At 46.7% G+C, this 17,779-nt stretch overlaps 1 protein-coding gene across 3 annotated transcripts in view; it reads left to right on the forward strand.

The window, feature by feature from the left end:
* Positions 1-17,779, forward strand: part of LDLRAD3 (low density lipoprotein receptor class A domain containing 3) — a 226,021-nt gene that overhangs the window by 159,813 nt on the left and 48,429 nt on the right. The window lies entirely within an intron of this gene.

Here is a 17,779-nt window from a genome sequence, read left to right on the forward strand (position 1 = left end):
ATCTTCTAAATTCTCCAGGTGATCTCCCTGTTTAAAGGAAGCCACACATCAGTCGTAAAACCAGATTCTGTCAGAGGTAGAGTCTCTAAGGAACCTTGGAGGATATCTGCTTTAGCCTCTTCATTTTCCAGAGAAGAAAACCAGAGAGGTTGAGTGACTTGGCCAAAGTCACACAGCTTATTTGAGATGGGAGTTGACGTTAATTCAAACAAAACCCGGAGTTCTCTGATGTTTGCATGAGTGCTTTTCCCTCTTCAAAGCTCTTTTTAAAATAAAGTTGCACTGGCCCTATCCACTCCCACCTCTCCCTTTCCTCCTGAAAAAATCTATAATCTGTTTTATAAATTTGACAGTTCTTATATCAAGAGAGGTCTCCTCTAGACTTCTGGCTCTCCCTGTTTCAGACCAACCCCATTTTGTGTTGCCCTGACCACCAGATCTTCTAATAGAAGAGAATTAAGTAACAGTCTTGGGATTATTTTTTTTTTGCAAGGGGAGAGTAATTAGTTTGTTTGTTTATTTATTTATTTACTTATATGGAGGTGCTGGGGATTGAACCCAGGACCTCCTGCATGCTGAGCACACACGCTACCACTGAGCTATACCCTACCACCTCCCCGGGATTATTTATCCTTAGAAAGGTCTGCTTGCCAAGTTGGCCCTTGCCCAGCACCTGGGAACTTGGATTTGGGGAGCGTTCCCACCACCCTGACTGCAGAGCGGCTAACTGTGTCTAAGCTGTTTGTGCAGAACTTCTGCTTTTCTTCCAGGAGTCTGGAACTGTATTACGTGCTAGGCAGAGGGCGCCTGCGTGAGCAGCCCCCGTTAACAACTCTGGGCACTGAGTTGCTAGTGAACTTCCCTGATACACAGCGGTTCACGTGTGTTGTCACAACCCATCGGTGGGGGAGCTAAGTGCACCCTGTGTGACCGACTCCCCCCCCAACCAGGGAGTGGCCTCTTGAAAGCCTGCATCTGGTTTTTCCTGAACTTCCCCCCATACGCCTTTCCCATCGCTCATTTTGCTTTGTGTCCCTTCACTGTAATAAATTGTAACTGTGGGTACAACTAAATGCTGAGTCCTGCAAGTCCTCCAGTGAGTCACTGTGTCTGGGGGGGGGGCCCCCATCACACGGGGAGATGAGTTCTCAGCCAAGACCACAGACAATGGTTTTTCTCCTCTTCAGGGAGGCAGGAAAGATTAGGGCTTATGAATGAGAACTTTGGGTCCTGATTACCCTGGTTCTCATCCTGACTCTGCCATGTAGTGTGTGTTTGAGGAAAGTCATTTCTCTACTCTGAGCCTCAGGGTCCCCAGCAAAGGGGGTGTTAATACTGGAGGATTCAGTGAGATGCCTGGCCATCATTGTGGGCTCCCCAGTGCAGAGCTGTGTTGTCTGAGCTGCACCCTCACTTCTGAGAATGGGGATTCCAGCAAGCAGTTGGCCTACAGCAAATATTTGTTGAAATTTATGCCCCGGGACTGAATAAATGCCACCTTACATTGCTGCAGGAAGCCCATGGGTCCAGGAGCAACCAGAGGTTATTGTCAAGTGAAGTGAGTAAATTTCCTGTAAGTTTCTGTCTGACTGCTGGCTGACATCTGGTTGCTGTTGAGAAAACCTTTAATTGGACACTCTGGGCCAGGAGAAGGCCGGGGGTGGGGTGGGGGTGGGGTGCGTATCTCCACTTTACCCAGACCTCCTGCCCCGTCTGCTGGCTCATCTACCCAGACCTAAGAGCCAGCCCCAGCTTGTCTCCCATAGCACTGAGGCTTCTCTCTGGATTACCTTGGTTTATCTATTCCTGGATCAATCTGTAAAGTTGTTGTGAATGTAGACCCAGGTATCAAGTACATGATCTCATTAGCCAGACTCTCGTTTGGAATGGCTAAGTGGAGCATCTCCACATCACAATCCCAGTGACCCACTTCCCAATGCTCCCTTTATGCCATGCTTTTCTCTGCTTCTTGAGCAAAGGAGAGGGGAGGGAAACAGCCATTTGCATATTTATTTGCTCCAGTGGTGGGTGACCATTCACCTTCCCTGCCACAGGGAGTTTCTCTTGCTCACCTTCTTGTTGATGTTTCTTTTACAGGATAAATAATGTGGAAGTGTCATCATAGACCAACAAGAGGCAGGCCAGCCATGGGAAGGTGAAATTTACTGCCTACCCCCAGTCTAAGGACACAATCCTCCTGAATTTTTAAACATGCGTTGGAGATGCACTTTTAGCAGGAGACCAAACAGGAGGGCAGCTGGAGGTGTGGAGCGCTCAGACCGAGGTCAGGGACCCTGGGTTCTCGTTGCCCCTGAGGCTCTGGCTGTTCCTCCTCTGTAAGCGACCAGTCGATCCAGAATGTTCTGTCGCACCTCTGGCATTCTTTCAGAGTGTCAGCGCACAGAATCCCAGTTTTGATCTCTGAGAGTCAAACTTAAGCACGAGGCAGACTTAAATGCAAAGAATGTGCTCATTCTGCCACCACCAGCAGTGTCCCCAGGTGGGGAAATGGTAACTCACGTCTAGTGTCCATGAGAACACTAGACCCCAGGTGACCCCATCACTTCCTTTTGAGCCCAAGTAGCTTTCCTAAGGCACCGCCCTTGGACGCCCCACCCCTCCATCTACAAGCAGCTCCACCTGTGGTTACATGAATTTGGGAGACACTGTCCCACTGTTAGAAATCACACAGAGATTCAGAGAAATCTTACTGAGAAGTAGAAACCTATGTAACATTGTCTGCCTCGTGCTTCCTGGTCTTAACTGCCCAGAGAGCCCACTCTTTTCCCCTTTTCATACCACCTTTACCCCTCTGTGCAAACCCATTCTGGAAGCTGTGGCTGCACTCAGACAGGTAACTTAGTTGGGAATCTGCCCGTGTCTCACCATCCAGTTCCCACTGGTTAATTTTCTTGGAGTCAGTGTCACAGTGTTAAGGATCGCATGTTTGTGTCCCCCACGAATTCGTATGTTGAAACCTAATCCCAATGTGATGCTATTAGGAGGTGGGGCCTTTCAGGGGTCATTAGGTCAGGAAGGTGGAGCCTTCATGAATGGGATGAGCGCCCTTGTGAGAACAGGCCAGAGAGCTAGCTTGCTCTCTTTTCTGCCACGTGAAGACACAACGAGAAGTCGGCAGCCTGCAGCCCAGAAGGGCCCTCTCTAGACCCTGACCTCACTGGTCTCGGACTTCAAGCCTCCAGAACTACCTTACTGATAAATGTCTGTTCTTTATAAGCCATCTAGTCTGTGGTATCATATTGTAGCAGCTCAGACTAAGACACATAGGGCTGTCTGTGTCCATCTGAATGGCAGCCCTGAGACAGAATTTTCCATCAGAAACCAGCTGACCAGCAGCTGCCCCCTGGCCCCACCGCTGATCCCTCTGAGGTGCCCTCCCACTGCCAGGCTCAGTCTGTCTGTGTGCCCCTTTCTCTCCCTTCTTTTCTCCTTCTTGGACCCACACCTCTTCTTCCCCACTTCCCCATCCTTCATCCTCTCACCTTCCCCTTAGTTTGTATTCTCCTGGGAAGGGGGCGGCATTGACCTCAGACCCGCGGCTCTTCCAGGTTCGGACTGGTATACGTACTTGCCGTCATTGGGCTTCTCACTGATCAGGAATTAATTGGTGGCCGAAGGGCTCCTTGGAGTGAATCTCAGCTGTCTGGGAAATCTGCTGATCTAGAAAGATTTCAGATGTTGTGAACGGCCCAGGGAGCGTGCTGTCAAGTGTTTCCTTTTTCCGGCCCTGCTCTTGGCACTGTCTGCGTGTGATTCAGCCACTCTGCTCTATGTCCTTTTGGTGACATTTATTATTTATTCGGGGCCTTTGAAACTATGCCTCAAAATGTCATTAAGGATTCTAAATTATTTGATTTTCTTTCTCTTTTGTTTAAGAACTGTAATTAAAACCTTTGTTTTGAGACAGCTCGCATAAGTAGTAGCTATGCTGACTTCCGCCTCTGCTCCCTGATTCGTTTTTGCTGCCTGTTTTCTCCTCTGGCTCTGATGTTTAGAAAAAGTCAGACTGGTGTTCCTTCTTAGCTTTGTGACCTTGGACAATTGCTTAATGTTTCTGAGCCTTGGTTTCTTCCTCTGTAAAATGGGCTTGCTAACACTCACCGCACAGATTGGTGGTAAGGATTACATGAGAGAATGAGAGAATGCAGAGTACTTAGCACAGTTCAAGAGTGTAGTTGTCTGTAGGGGAAGAAAAGCTTCACCCTTTTAGGTAACTTATAGGGGCCTGCAAATTAAATTGACAAAAGGTTAACAGGAGGAAAAAAATTACTGATGTTAATATTTTTAATTTTATGTGCACAGGGGATGCACAGAAAAGAAATGCAAACTCAAAATAGTGTTGTTAAACGTGGGGGCTTATATACCACTTTAACAAAGGGAGATGAATTGTGGAGAAGTGACTAGACAGTGGGAAAGAGATTTGGGCTTCTAGGGGTGGTAAACTGTGGGAGGGTAACTATATGGGGAACTAATGGTAGACAGCGTTATTTAGTGAGGTGTGCTGATGCAAACTCATCTCGGTGCCATCTCTCTCCCTGATGATAAGTTCTCCTCCTGGTATAAGATCAGGGGACACCTTCACAAGGGGAACTGAAGCCGCCTTTCCAGAGGGAAATTGATGCCCTGCTTTTAGGTAGGTAGAGAGCAGGCAGAGAACCATGTGTCTGCTGTTTCTCACTTGCCTTCAGCTCACAATAATCCTTATGCCAAAGTGGCATATTTGGGGGGGGTGCATATTCTGATCCCCTTCATATTCATCACTTTAGGAGAAGAAAGGGGCCCCTTGTTCGACTCCTGTATTTCCGGGGTGTCTCTGGCTTATAGTAGATGCTCAGGAAAGTTTTTACAATGGAAAACAGATGAGTGGGACATGCCTATTGTGAAATCCTCTACCAGAGCCTTGCCTAGGCCCTCGTAAGTCCTGGGCCCGTCTTCCTCCTGGCTTCACGGCGCTGAACCTGCCGCAGTAGCCAGGCGGCCACCCTGCGAGGTTCTGTGGAGGAAAGAGCACTGAGCTGGGAAGTGCTTTCCTAGGTAAGTCATTTTCTGGTTCTCCGTCTCTTAGCCATTTCTACCCTGGCCACACGTTAGAATACTCAGGGAGCTGTTTGTACAGTGCCAGGGCCGCCCCTAGAGACTGACTCCGCTGGTCTAGGGTGGGGCCTTGCGATTCTAATCTGAATCCAGGGTCAAATCTTTTAATTGCCTTTAATCCAGGAAAATTGAGTGGAGATTGTTAAACCTTATCGAGTAATAAGCATTTGAAGGAATAACAGAGAACCCCAGTAGGCTGCGTCTTAGTTGGGGCTCAAGATTGAATCAGAGCAGTGGACTATCTCTGTGAGGTGACACCTCCCCACTTTAGGAGCTGTTTCTACATCCACACTGTCAGTGCAGATTCGAAGTCCAGGTTTGCTCATACAGCCAGCTCTGCCCAGTAGGACCCTAGGCGGGGCCAGGTGTCTTGGCAGAACATGAACCAGGTGGTCCAGGAACCACATCGCCCATTTGTCATCGTTAGCATAAGCTGAAAAAGCTGGGCCTTACCTCATTGCAGTAAACAGCAACTTCCCCGCCATCTTTAAAAAGACACACCCATCTTTAAATACACACAGACTGGGTTTTGTTTGTTTACCCACACAAGCTTTTCTCTTGTGGGGGAGGTTAAGTGAGGAATAGTCTCAACACTCACACTCTGATGTGGCATTATTTGGAAACAATGACTCGTTCATCAGCCACCCCCTCCCCGCGCTTGCCACCCACATGACTGGTGGAGGATGACAAAGGAGGAAGGTCGCCATTCGTCATCTTTAGCGCAGTGAGGTTTCAGAGATTGTTAGCATTTGATTTGTAATGTTTTCGGAAGGCAACATAAATCACGTTGGTAATTTTTTTTTTATCGTGTAACAGAGAAAAAGGAACGTCTGAATCCATGTGGGAGAGTGTGCGTGTCAGTCGCAGCCTCTTTGGATCTGGTTGAAAAGCTGCAAATATTATTTTCCACGCAAAGTGTATTTGGGGTTGATGATGTCGCTGTTAGTACAGATCTCCTCGGGGGCTCTGAGTAACTCTAGGGGGAGAATGGGAAACAGAGCAAGGGCTGTAATTTTTCAGCTTGGAATAGAAGTAGCGATTTGAAGCAATTTAAAAAATTCTGTGAAGGGCAATCTGTTGGTCTCCTTCTGGAAATAAGAGGACCTTGTTCAGAGGCTCTTGGTGACACCATAGGGAATGATGGGGTCTCCAGATATGGCACAGTTTCCTGCCCCCGAAAGCCATCAGTAGGACCCCCACCCCCTACTTCTGCCCCCTCATGCCTTTAAATGGGAACGTTAATAATCCCCTGCTTAGTGGAGGATCTATTACAAAAGCTAGAAATGAGTAGTCCTGGGGGCTGCCCGACACACGTGGTGCTGTCGGAAAAGAAAAAATGAGGAGAATTGACAGGAGAGTTTACCACATTGCCGCCAGTGAGCAGTTGTGCAGTGCCTTTGTTGATTTTTAAAATTTATTTTGATGAAGTCATCATTTTTTAAAGTCCCAGCTGAGCCATGGGTCCTTGGCCAAGGGAACAGATGAACACTGGTTAGGCCATGTTTCCCAGCAGGCTGTCTACTTTGTTGAGCGGGGAGTCATGATAAGGAAGGGAACCCCCCCACACCCTGGTATTGTGCGTGTGTCTGTTACATGTGTCTTAAAATCTAATAGAGTGCGACCTGCTGGGGCCGTGGGTAGGATGACCCCTTGGCCGGGAAGCTAGGTGTCGGTCTTTGGAGGAAGTAGACTGTCTCTATTTCAGTCATTCCTGGGATAGGCAACGTCTGATGGGTGAGGAAATGTCTCATCTCTCTGGTCTTCATTTTTTGAGCCCGTGTTATACGGAATCCAGATTTCTCAAGGGAGATGCTCCCAGGCTCTGGGGACAGAAGGCACTGCCACATGGAGGCAGACTGGGGTTAGTAGAAGGTAGCCTGAAAATGCTTTCAAGGCATTTTCCAATCCACAGTAAGAAATACTTTTTACATTACAACCAAGCGTACAGATACGAATGCATTCTATATGTAGCCCACTGATGGATTTAATATACACTATTTCCTTCTGTTAATTTTATGCTGGCCCTATCCCACTGTGTGAGGTCTACTTAAAATTTGGTGCAAACCTGGTGTTTAAAAAACGCTGCAGTAGGGTATCCTACATGGAGGATCTCAGCACGTGAGTCCCGAAAGCTGCCTAGAGCATTCCCAGAAAGGAATTACTGTCAGGGTTCATTCCCTTTGTGTTCCATTGAGTTTTAAAGAGTAAACCCCCTGCTGTTTCTCAAACACATCCGGGACTCTCTCACCCCAGGGTCTTTGCACTTGCTCTTCCTTCCGCTGAGAACATGCTTCTTCCAGATATCCCAAGGTCCATCTTCAATTCTTGAGCAGATGTCTCCTTCTCAATGAGTCGCCCCCTGGCGGCCCTTTTCAAAACTGCAACCCATCCCCCGCAAGGCTCCTGCTCACTCTTTATTCCACCACCCACATTCCGGGGTGTTTTTGGTTATGGTTTGGTTTTTGCGTCATGCTTATTACTTCCCAACAAACAATACAGTCTATAATTTATTTACTATACTTATTGTCTGCCTCCCTCTGCTAACTGGTGAGTTACGCAGGAGGGTTTTTTGTTGGTCAATATATCCCCAGCAGCTGAAGAAGTGCCTGCTACGTGACGGATGCTCACTGAAGACTTAAGTTGATTAAGTAAGTCAGTGAGTACGTGATTAAACATTACCGCCTCTGATTGCGACTATCTTGAATTGAGGAAGTTAAAGGAAAGACCGAGTCCCCACTTGGTTTAGAATGGAGATGAGGATAAGCAGTGAGACCAGGAGATGGGGATGGTGGCAGAGAGTGGCAGCTCTGGGTAAAGGGGAGATCGGGGGCCAGCATCAAGGTGACATGGTCCTGTGACCTTGCCCGCAAGGAGAACCTGCCCTCACCCCCAGGGGCCCAGGGCTGATTAGGGGTCCCCGTGACTTCCTCCCATCCTGTCCCAAGGCCGAATCTTCCACTCCTTGAGCGCCCAGTGGCAGATCCTCCGGCATCTCATCGATAGTGCCCGGCTATAGGGTTTTTGTTGGGACCCCCTTGAAACTCGGTCCCACGTTGCTGCAGGTTGCTCTCGGTTGATAAGACCATTGTGGGAGATTTGTAAATCCATCGCTTTCGTGGCTGTGACTGAGGCAGATAAGCAGCGGTCTGGCAGAAATAGAAGCATCTTCCCCCCACTTCCCCTTTTCTCGCCTGAGACACAAAGAGTAAACCTGAGTGTGTGGTGAATGAACGTGCTGGTGAAGTGAAAAAAATGATAAAATTCCAGCTCGCCGCTTTATGGGAAATATTGCAAGCCGCCCCGCCTTTGTTCTCAGACCCCTGTGTTCTTTGTGCAGGCCGGCCGCCAGGGCCTTTGCCCCCAGAAACCTGGAGGAAAGTCATACTCACTGAAAGCCAGCGTGATTTTCCAGCCAGAGGAGATAAGGCTCCTGGGGAGCGTCTTTCTGTGAAGGATGCCAGCTGGGCCAAATCCTCCCTGAAATATTTAATTATAAGATACATGAATGCATATCCCAGCAGTTCTTTTTTTCCCTTTTAATCCATATTTAGCCTTGCAGGAAGGGGGAAAAAAACAGTTCCTGGGAGTTCATCTTTCCTTTAATTAGGCTCTCAGAGGTCAGTTTTTTAGATGTTTTTATCCCATTGGTCAAGCTAGGCACTCTGAGGCTATCTGAATAAAGCAATGTTGTCTGATCCTCTTTATAGTTATCGTTCATAGTTACTGGTTTTCAGTTCAAAAAAATATTTTCACGAAGAAGAAATCAAAGGGGGTGCTGCAGAGGCACTCGTGACCTGCCCCACGTGGCACGACGACTCGGTAAGAACCCGATGGAAGCTGGATCTTTAATCTGGAAGGTCTCTCCATCTCCACCCAGCGAGGGCTCCCATCTCTGATTTCTCTTTCCACTAGGAGGGGGAGCAAGAGCTTTGTGGGTGTCAGGTCCTGCATGGAATGAGCCTTTTGTAAGTTACCCCACTGACTCCTCCCAGGAATCCTGCGAAGCAGATTCTGCTGCCCCGTTTTCTAGTTGACGACATGGAAATTCAGGGTGGTTTTATTGCACATGGAAACTAAGCCTTGGCGTCTGAGCCCCTGCAAGCAGGGTGAACTTATACTTGTGGCACAGAGGCCACCAGTATGTGGATGTATTTATAGATAGAAAAACAGACAAACGGAACAGATAAATCTTGCTCTTGTGGAGTCACCTTCTAAAGATTCCTTTGGGGATGGACGAAGGGATAGTCTAACAGCCCTCGCAGGCCAGCTCCATTTCCATTGCAGGAATAAACTCGCCCTCGTGCTAAAGGGCTAACAGATGCGTTTGTAGACATGCACAACCTGGGCTCCAGCCCAGGGACGTTGGATTTGGCCAGTGAATTTGGCCCCTGTGGCAACACATCTCGTGACATAAAATGACTGAGAACAGGTGCAAGTTCTTTGAAGATTGGAGCCCACATCTTAATCAGTTTTGTGTGCCCTACTCTACCTTCTACTTCCTGGGTGCCTATAGATGAAAAGTTAACGTGAGCCTCTCTGAGAATGAATTAACATCCATCAAGGATCGTGCAGTCCACAAACCTAGAGGCATCCAAAAATAATCTCCCCTAGCGAGATCTCTGAGAAGCAGCAATGAAAGAGCTAAACGGAAACAATGAATCTTTCCATGATCGTTTCATACGGTTACAAGTAAGCGGTTCTGGAAACAAGATCAATGGAGAGCTGCGTTTAGCCTTGGTGTGCTAAGCAAATTTGCACGAAATATAAATTCCTCGTGTGGTGTTTTTCAGCCCTACTGGGAGGAGGTGAGTGTTGGGAAAAAAAAGAGTTGGAGGAGCATCGAAGCTATTTTTGAAAGTTTAATCTACATTTTTAGAAAGATGCGCTTTTGAAGAATTGGAGTATCAATCACCTCCCACCGGCAAGATTCTTCATCAAGGGAGAAGTGACAGCCCGTCCGATCTTCCTGGAGTTTCTTCAGATCACATTATGAAAATGGGTTTTGTTGCCTGTGCATCACGTGTGTGGAGAAACCCTTCCTTGGCATGCCTCCCTGTGCTTCCCGCCTTGTATACAGCCTGAGATAGACTTGCTGAGTGTGAAGGGAGAACCTAGACAGAATGTTAATGCAGAGAAATTGCCCCAAGAGCCGAGGCCGCCCTGGGCTGTGCACGCGGTGAAGGAGGGGAGGCCCAGTCAGCCATGGCTCTGTTCCTGCATTAGCTTTGATGAGCTAGACATTGTGTGCAGAATGCATCCAGCGTCAGCCCCGAGCCCTTCAGCCGGGAGCCAAGCGATGGCCCTTAGGTCTACAACTTCCCACTGACACTACTTCCTTAGCCAGGGGCCTGAGCTTGGCTGATGGTGGGCCCAGTGAACGCTTGATTTGCAATGGAAATCCACAATTTGATATGGAATCTCCATTTTTTTTTAAAGGTGTTGGCTAACATTATAGCTTTTCCCCACCACCTTTTCATGGCAGTGTTCCCTTCTGGAATCTTTCAAATGTGAGGGATGAAAAACAGGGTTGTCGTTAGAACTGGATCCTCCCAGGGGGCTCAGCAGATGTGATGTTAAGCAGGACAAATAAGGACCCAAGAAGCCAAACAGCATCTTCCTCCCCAGGTAGTTAAAACGGAGATCTGCTCACCGTCTTGCTCTCACGTGTCTGCATGGGTTTCTGATACCAGGGGAAGCTGAGAGTTAAAACTGGAGGCAGAAAAAGCAATGCAGACACCTTAGGCTGGAAGCCAGGATGGATCAGGAAAAGGTCTGGAATAATGGAAGGTTGAAGATTAGCAGTTTTGGTGGGTTTCCAGCACGGGCAGTTGCTTGCATTAATGTCTGCATGAGAACTTGCTTGTAATTGGTAGATGGATTGCCTGGATATAAATGGAGCCTGAAAAGAACCTACTCCCAGCAATTAAACATTCCCCTCCTGCTTTCCCCATTCTCGTTATTCCGCAGACCCTTTCTCCTGCAGTCACAGCACAGAAGTGCATTATAGCCCAGCCTGGTTTGAATTCGTTTATGGGCTCCATGCTAATGAAGTTTGGACTTAACTTGTGAGTAGATATAATACAGTGACCGGTGTGGATAAGTAAATTTTGGAGAATCCTCTGTAAGATACCTACCAACCAGATGTGGGGGGGCTCCTTTTAAATATTTCTTCTCTCAACAGGATGGGAAAGGCAGGAAATCATTCCTCCCTGCCCCCTTTCCCACCGGACCACTGCCACACCCATCTGATAACCCACTTCAGTGCTTAGAACACTTTTCCACAGAGGGGTGTGTGCGAGGTGATTCTCTAGATTTCAAGTAAATACTTTTTACCTTAAAGAAAAAGAAGAGCTTTATACTTGATAAATGGATTGACAGAGGATCATGTGTATAACATAAATCAATATTAGGGGAATGTGTTAAAAAATGCATCAATAAGAGTGTTGGACCACCGGAATTCCAACATTTTTATTAATGGTTTAGAGCACTGATCGAGACACCCAGATTTTGCTCCCTTTTTCACTTTGTCTTTAGTGCTGAATGGCTTCGTTTTTCACTGCTTTCATCCGCATCCCGCCCAAATAGGTTACAAAAATAGAGCCGGCAGGCTTCTGGTGAGAAGAGAGGAGGTCAGGGAAACCCCTGAATTAAGACCCCACCCCCACCCCCACCCCCCGCCGCACTGCCCTCCGTGATCTCTCGTTTCACAGGAGCCAGCGTTGTGATTGAGTCTCGTGGGTCTCAGCCGTGCGAGGTCCCCACGCTGCTCATCCAAACTTCCCCCGGCAATTAAAACTGTAAAGATGCTTTCCGTGAAGCACGGGGGGGCGGGGGGCACTGGGCTTGGCCGTCACTGGAGGCCCAGTTCTGTCTTAATTAGCCTGTTTAGGGCACCCAAGTGTTGCTTTATTTGAAATTGAACAAGATTCAGGTCCTGAGAAAATATATCAGTCAGCTCACCGCTCAAATGAAATTGTTCCCCCTACCCCTGCGCCCTGCATATGGCCTTCGATTGCTTCTCATTCCGGAAACAGATGGCTTGCTTCAAAACATCTTGCTTGAGCAGGGTCAGAAAGCTAGAGATGATAGCTTTCAAATGCACAGAGTTGCCAGGAAAGGAAGGTGCTGTGACTGGAGATGCTCTCTGGCAAGGAGAAACGTCCCATCTTGCTCACGCCTGTCCCTCCCCTGCGTCTGTTCCCCAGTGCTGCACAGTGGATCTCCTTCCAGTGAATGAGCTTCAGCGAGTGGAGTGTCTATGACAGCTATTTGACTCATCCTGGAGTCTAGTAGTTTAAAGCTGACAGCTCTGACTGTTCGTTTAACTTCTTAAGTGCAGTGTTTTGGACAGATATAGACGCCTTGCAAGCAGGCAGCGGGCCAGATTCCCTGTCCCAGATCTGGATGTTGGATTCAGAAAGCTGGTATTTACAAATACGTCTCAGCATGAATCAGCCAGGATTCCACTGTTACTGTGTGGTGAAAGGGGCATCATTTAATATCTTACTTAGACAAGTGACGTGCTTTTCAAAAGCACAGTAAAATCACGTTTCCATTTAAAGGACACACACTCACTCTGGAGCATTTGGATAATACAGAGGAGGGGGAAATTCACGCATATTTCCTCCATCCATAAATAATCATTATTAGCAGTTGGTGTCTTTCCTCCCATATTTCTTTCTGTGTGTATTTAGTGGAGGCCTTTTGTTCTTCTAACCATGGTAGTAGTTATTCAGTCCTGCATCCTAGTTTTTCCCTACTTGTATTGGTAAGTGTTTTTCCATGTTGTTATAAACTCTTAATAAGCACTCGTAATGATTGTGTGATGTTCTACCGATCAGGTATACCTTATTGTACGTAGCCACACACCTAGTGGCGAACATTTAAATTTAATCATTGAAGTGTTACAGGCAAAGCTGTAATGGGCTATAAAGCTTTATTTCATAGTTTGGATTACTTCCTTAAGATAGATTTCCATAGGATTTATGTCAGGTACGAACACTTTCAGGGCTCATTGCCCTTACATTACTAAATTGTTTTCCAAATGAATCATCTCTTTTTACACCCCCACAAGCAATTGGACAGAACTTTTTCACCACATCCTTGCCAACATAGGATATTATTATTTTTTTTAAAATCATTTCTGCATTGCTAGGCAAGAAATAATATCTAATTGGCTTTAATGCCATAGCTCCCTTTTAAGTGTTAATTGAGGCTTTATTGGGGAAGACCCTGCTGCGTTTTACATAGTTCATGGAAATTCTAGGGAAGTGCTCTTAAAAAGGAGATAATTTATTTTCATTCTGCTTTTTCAAAACGCTCATCTTTTCTTTTCCCCCCACCTTTAAGTCACTTTATATGAAGAAGTATATGAGCAAACTACAGGAGCAGGGAATTAATACTACAGAGATTCTAGTATTGGAGGCAGCCACCTAGTTTTCAGACAATAAACACTCTTACCTGGATTTTAATTTTTTTTTGACTTACATGGTTTAGTCAGTAACCATTAAGTGCCTACTGTTTACAGTCTGTCCTTCCTTCCCTCCTTCCCCTTCTCCTTTCCTTCTCCCTTCCCCCCTCCTCCATCCCCTGACAGCATAGGTGAAGGTCTGACAGAGGGAAATTAACTGGCTAATCCACATGCAGCAGCCCCTAGTTCCTGCTCCTCTTCCTGCTGAACATGATTTATAGCTGTTTGGCAGAAGGTCAAAATCGGATTCCTCAGAGTAGGGGGTGGAGGGGGAAATACTTGATTTCTTTGACACGGTTCATTAAAAATTCATACATATGGATCTGAAAATGAAACATTTCTCCACGTCAACATGAGTTACGCTGGGAGCCTAGAGCAAGACTTCAGTATCAGACAGCGTTCCCAAGTAATCACGTCAGCCTAGCAGGGCCTCTCGATGACACCGGAAAAAGGAAAGGTGATCTGGGCTCCGAATGGTAGAAATGAAAATTTTCTCTCTTTTGCCTAAGGGCTTTCCTTATAAATAGAAGCTGGTTTATTAGAAAACTTCTCTATCTCACAGAGCCCACTTTACTCATTTATTCTTTTGTCTGCTCACTTGACAAATATTTTATCTGGTCTCAGCTATTGGTAGGGTGCATCTTAAGGAGACGTGACTTATTTCAGAATTCCCAGCTACTTCTGTCTTTCTTAGTTCCTTTCCCCTGACCCTTTACTTTCAGGTTGTCTGACTTTTACAGTGTCTAGACTGTAGGCCTTTAGTTATAAATACCGGAATGGTTGGAAACACAATCTTCTAGCCCAGTGCTTCTCAAACTGTAATGTGCATATGAATCATCTAGAGAACTGTTGAAATGAAGGTTCTGATTCACTAGGTCCAGAATGGGGCAGGTGAGACTGCATTTCTACCAAGATCCTAGGAGGTACCATTGCTGCTGATCCAAGCTCCACACTTTGATTAGTGAGGTCCTAGTCCATATCTATACTGGCTAAGTAGTGTTCCCCCCAAATTCATGTCCACCCAGGACCTGTGAATGTGGCTTTATCTGGAAATAGAGCCTTTGCAGATAAAATCAAGTTAAGGTGAGTTATTAGTCAGAGTTCTCCAGAGACACAGAACCAAGATCGATTGATCGATCTATCTATCTATCTATCTATCTATCTATCTATCTATCTATCTATCTATCTTTTAAGAAAGAGATTAATTTATTTTAAGGAATAGGCTCACTTGACTGTGAGAGCTGGCAAGTCCAAATCTGTAGGACAAGCCCCTAGGCTGGAGACCCAGGGAAGAGCTGATGTTGCAGTCTTGATTCTGAAGCTCTTTGGTGGGAGAATTCCTTCTTCCTTGGAGGACATCAGTCGTTTCTCTTAAGGTCTTCAACTGATTGGACAAGGCCCACCCATACTGTGACAGGGAATCTGCTTTACTCAACGTCTTCTGATCCAAATGTTAATCACATCTAAAGAGATAACGTCACGGCAATATCTAGACTGCTGTTTGGCTCAAAGTTAGGAACCAGAGCCTAGCCAAGTTGATACATAAAACTATCTTCATCACAATGAAGTCATATCAGATTATGGTGGGCCGCAAATCCAATATGACTGGTGTCCCTATAACAAGAAGGAGATTTAGACACAGACACACAGGACCATGTGAGAAGATAAAAGGCAGAGCCTGGAGTGATGCATCTACATCCCAAGGCATGCCAAAGATGGCCAGCGACTGCCAGAAGCTGAGAAGAGTCAAGGAAGGATTCTTCCCTAGAGCTTTCATGTCTGTTCTTTAAGCCACCCCATTTATGGTCAATTGTCCCGGCAGTCCTAGGAAGCCAGTACAGTGTCCTAAGTAATAGGCCAACGACAAGACTAAGAACATCATCACAGATGCTGGGCTTTGCTGGTAATTTGCTACCTTGAATGCCTGTCCCAGGGTCTGGAAAGTGCACAGACTGAAGTGTTTCATCCTGAAGGGAAGTTCAGAGCTGCCGTGGCTGGGGGTGCATTGGTCAGGACTCACCTCTTCTTTCCCGGACTCGCAAGTTGGCCTGGAAATGCTCATCTGCCTCCTCTTCTCCCTTGTCTTCTCCCTCTGCCTCCGGTTGTGGGGCAGCTGGGTGACAGATGAAGAGGAGTTAAGTCTGCTTTTCTTTGAACAAACTATACTAATTAAAATGTCCCCCACTGGGATTGCCATTTGCCATAAGTAATGCATATTTCATTAACATTCACTTTAAAAACCAACAAGATCATAAAGTGAAGATTGCTTTAGCCTAAATACTGTCCAGATTTAATATGCATGATATAAACTCCCGGCGTAGCAGTGAGCTGGAGCAGGCAATTTTTGGTGCCTCGCTGATGCTTATTTTTAACGGGGGGAGAATCGATAGTGGGTGAGGGTTAGACTAACAACAGGAGCTGTCAAGAACCGAAGAAATAATTAAAGTTATAATATTAACAAAGCAACATGGTTGTAGGGGAATGGGGAGACGGTATTATTCCGGGTATTTTTTTGTTCCCCTGCCTCGGGCACAGTTGTTGGCATTTTAGAAGGAGATAGAATCGGGAGGTGTTTTTCTGCTAGAGAATGTTTAAGTAAATGTCAGTTGTGATCAATAGGGTAGCCTCCACAAGGAAAGCCTCGCTGTAAATGTCATTCATTTCACTTTTTAGCAACAGTTGTGTGTGTGTGTGTGTCTGTGTCTGTGTGTGTTAGAGCTGAAATCTGAAACCAGGGAATTCAACTTTAGCCAGAGGGTATCAACCCAAATCAGTGGTGAGGAAACAAAATTACCCTGGAAAAGCTGAGTTCCTCGTAACAGTGATAGATAGCATGGAGGAACCAGATTCCTAGATACTGTGATTTCTTGACTGTCTCTTTCAGCAAATTAAGATGTCCCTTTGGACCGCCTCACGGTGGTGTGGAGACTGAACACGAGCCATATCATTCTTTGAACTTGAAAATGACGCTTTTAGAAGAGTACGGACATTCGGGTTGAAGTGTAGTTGTAAGGACTGGCACAGCATGAGTGGCTCTGTTCCCATGGGTACCACTCGTCAGCTTTTTGACTCTGCAAGAAGCATCTTCTAGTTAATGCCTTGGCTCAGTACAAACTCTTGTTACCCAGCGTCAGCTCGACGCTTACTAGTACTAGTATGAGATGAAGCACAATACTTACTACTGATATCCTGTGGGTTGGTGGCCCATTTGCAACCACAATGTCAAACCATCCTCATTCTTAACTCCCAGCCACATCTTGCAGAAGCTCGTGCCTCCCACTTTATGAAGAAGATGAAGGCTGCCCAGTGTGAATTTGTTCAACTTCTTTTCCACCTCAGAATCTCACTTTGCTCCTGCCCCTCCCCCCCCACCCTTGAGGATCCTCTCCTAATGGAAACTGTCACCTTCTTTTGCCTTCCACAGTTCACATGCCAACTGGTCTTCCCACCTCCTCATTCTCCGCCAGGCCAACCCATCCTATGCTCAGTGTCAGGTTTGTTCTTCTCAGTCTCACCTCCAGTATCAACTGTCCCACTCAGACCCCTTCCAAAGACCACCCTCCACCCCCGCCACCCTTTGCTTTTTAGATGGAGAGTAAGCTCCTCACCCTGGCATTCAGAGCTTCGACTCTAATGGACTTCTTCACACCTTCCCCCTGGTGCCCCTGCAAGACCTGGCCGTCTGTCCTTCCCCAAATGCATCTTGCCGTTTCCCGCCTTCCTCTGGCCAGTGCTTTTCTCTTCGTGGGGAGTTTTCTGCCTGCATCTCCACTTGCTACAAGTGCTCCCATCCTTCAGGACTCAGCTCGCATACCACCTGCTGCTGAATCACGCTCTGCTTCTCACATCCAAGCCCGAGACCGTACTGCCTTTGAACATCCGCAGCTTTTAATTCGTACTGCTTTCCCAACACGTAGCATGTTGGGGTGCTTATATTCCTTTTCATTTCTTTCCTTTTATTTTTTCATCTATTTAATGATAAGCCTCTTGAGGTCAAGGGAAGTAAGAGAATGCGATATCACCTGCAGTCCAGCTCTTCTTCCTTAGCGATCATAAACCCTCCTTAATTGTGAAACGGGCTGAACTCTCAACAGGGCAAGTTCTGTCTGTGTTTGTAGCTTAATTCTTCCTCTGGCTTGAGCAGTGCTGAGGCAGGGAGACAGAACGTCCTGGCTTTAGAAGGGAAGCCCAGGG

This window comes from Vicugna pacos, chromosome 10, assembly GCF_048564905.1.
Source record: "Vicugna pacos chromosome 10, VicPac4, whole genome shotgun sequence".
In the NCBI taxonomy this organism is placed as follows: Eukaryota; Metazoa; Chordata; class Mammalia; order Artiodactyla; family Camelidae; genus Vicugna; species Vicugna pacos.